This window comes from Podarcis erhardii, assembly GCF_964252035.2.
Source record: "Podarcis erhardii genome assembly, chromosome: 1".
NCBI lineage: Eukaryota > Metazoa > Chordata > Lepidosauria > Squamata > Lacertidae > Podarcis > Podarcis erhardii.
This window is the reverse complement of record NC_138497.1, coordinates 22,133,246-22,136,186: the sequence shown is the minus strand read 5'-3', so window position 1 is coordinate 22,136,186 and position 2,941 is coordinate 22,133,246.

The following is a 2,941-nucleotide window of genomic DNA, read 5'->3' as shown; positions in this document are numbered from 1 at the left end:
AAATGGCTCTGGGGTTCTTTTGTGTGTGTGTTTTTTGGGGGGGAGACTCATAGAGGAGCACAGGGGTCTACTTAGCCACATCTCACGGTGGCAAGGTCTCTGCCCCTAGTAGGAACGATTCCGTATCCGAAACCCTGAAGAGCTGCTGGCAGTTAGTGTGCAAAGTACTGACCTAGATTGGTCCATCTAGGTCAGTACTTTGCACACTAACTGCCAGCAGCTCTTCAGGGTTTCGGATACGGAATCGTTCCTACTAGGACAGCAGAGTGATGTCACCCCTATTTATCACTTCTCTCTCTTCTACAATCTTTTCTCCCTCCTCAAGTCACAGGAAGAGGGTCCTTGGTGTAGGCAGCTGTCTTGTTAAGTTGTAGATGCAGTGTATGAAGGAACAGAGACATATTCTTCAACTGCTGAGGAACGGAGGACACTTGACTTTGTTTTGTACATCTTACACAGCTGTATTGGGGCTTTTTTCAGCTGGAACTTGCTGGAACTCAGTTCCGGCACCTCTCAGGTGGCCACCATTACCATGGCAAGAGAACAAGGTGTAGGGGTCAGATGGGATTACCATGAGGAATTATAAAATATACATCAGGCCATCGTGTCCATGATGAAAGCATTGTGTTAACTGGGTTTGATATATTGATGATAATTTCTGATTAAATCCCATAAGATTCTACATTCATGCCCTTTCCATGCCCTTTTGACTCTACTGCCCATTTCTCACCCCTCACATGTCACGTACACAGCAGCTCAGCAGTTGCTTCACCAGGCAGGCATCCTGGGCCATAAAGATTGTGGGCAAGCTTATTTGAAGTAGCTCTCTAATATATATTAATCTTAGGATGTTAATCTTAGGGCCAGGAAACAGATCTCACATGAAGGTGATACTGATTGCTATCCTCCTGGCCATCCTCCTTATCATATGTATTGCTTGTTTATTACCTCCGGGGTTGCCAGATGCTCTCCTTTGTAGTTCTGTTCTTTATTTACCCCAGAAATATTTGTGCTTAATTAGTTTTAGTAGTTTAACTTTCTCCCCACGTGGGTTTGTGGAAATGCTCAGAAGAAATCTGATTGGTTCTTACGAACACTCTGTAAAAAGCTCTTTTGTGAATAAAAACTACCTGGGCGAGGGGGCTGCAGATTCGGACAAGCACAGAGAGACACGATTATACGCACCCTTCCCAGAGTCTTGCTGGTTCAAGTCTCTGTGTGTATTCTTATTAATCAGAGTTCAATCCTTCCTTTACTTTGCAAACGCAACACAAGGGAGGCGTTCATGGTGAGTTCTGGCACCTCTTTTTCTAGAAAAATAGCACTGAGCTAGTGCCAGCTAGTGACATTAACTGTGCATGCACTTCCCCACCAGATTCCACATATTACAGTACAGTACCTTTCTGAAGCCCCTAAGGCTTGCCTGGGTACTGAACCAAGTAGACAAGGGATTGGGGGAGAGGAAGAGAGAGCACTCACAGGGGAGTCCCTGAAGTCCACATGCTTTCATCTCTTTCTTCTCAGTCCCTTGGCAACTTGGCCAGTATCCAGGATGGTCATCTTGCAAGCCTTTGTGGTCCTGATCTCTTCTGGTGATGCATCAACTCTAAAAGGTACAAGTTCTGAAGGCACTTTTAATGGCTCTGCTTGTCAACCCTGTTTTGATGCCCTGGCTACAAGCTGAATTCCCAGTGACAGAAATGGACTATTCTGACTAACGGTATCTTGGAGTGGGCTTGGCTGGGCTAGCAGAAAGTTGAGAATTAATAGCCTCTGCAGCTGGAACAAGTGATTCATTTTTTAATATGTGAAATTGGATGCCTGACAAAGACAAACACCTTTCTGTGAAGAGTGCAACGTATTGGGCAATGTTAACAGTTGTTTAATTAAGATTTTGATTTTTTTGAAAAAAATATATCTAGCAGCAATATAGCGCTGCCCTCCCAAACAGAGCATCCCTTTGTCATGAAATATCACCCTGTGAGAGCATAGCGCAAGCCAACAATCTATATCTTCTCAATTACTGATGGCAAAGATCTTATTTATGGTCTTCCCTCCGTTTTTATGGGTGGTATTGCAGAACCTTTTCATCTTTGGGCTGATGAATTTGCAGAAATTTCAGTGCTGGCCGTGCTGTGTGTCTTGTTTTCTTTTTCCTCCCCACAGCAAAGGGATGAGGCAGCAGGAGATCTGTGACCAGACCTCCCACACTTTTTGAAATGGCAAATGGCGTGTGCAGTGGAGGCTAATCCATTAGGGTGAATGGGACACTGCCTCAGCATCCTCAGCTGCCTGCCTGTTGCTTCTTACAACAAATCCAGGGGGTGGCATTACTTGTTGTCAGGGGTTGGACTGATGAGGAATAGGGAGAGCCCCCCCTTCCCAAACTTTCCCAAGAGCAGGAGGACAGTATTGATTTAGAACAGTGGTTTGCAGAGGGGTAAAGCTGGGAGATACTGGGTGAGGAACAGGTAGAAGAGGAAACACCAGGAGCTGGCAGATTCAGTGTCCTTTGACAGCATTCCTGACCCCCCCCCCTTGTCTAAGACTAGACAGGCTTTGAGAGTGATAGAACAGGGAGCGCAGAAGCAACAAGCTCAGATTATCCGATGTAGCAGTAATGTAGATTAATGGGGACGGAGGGGGTGAACCTTTACTGGGAGCAACACCATTTCTAGAGAGATAAGCATTCCTTTGTTTCTCGCTGTGATTATTAAAGAAACTAACTGGTAAGAACGCTCCTTTCGTTTGATCTGCTTATTTACAGCCACCGGGGGAGGGATCCGATTTCCTGAAGCCTGACACCTGTTCAGCTTCCTCCTATTTATGGTTCGCGATGCCCTTATAGAACTCAGCAGGGACGTGGATGGGGGGAAATTTGTCACTGGTTGTTCTGGCCTCCCTAGCATCCATCCTATTAGTCCCAGTGGGTATGAGCCAT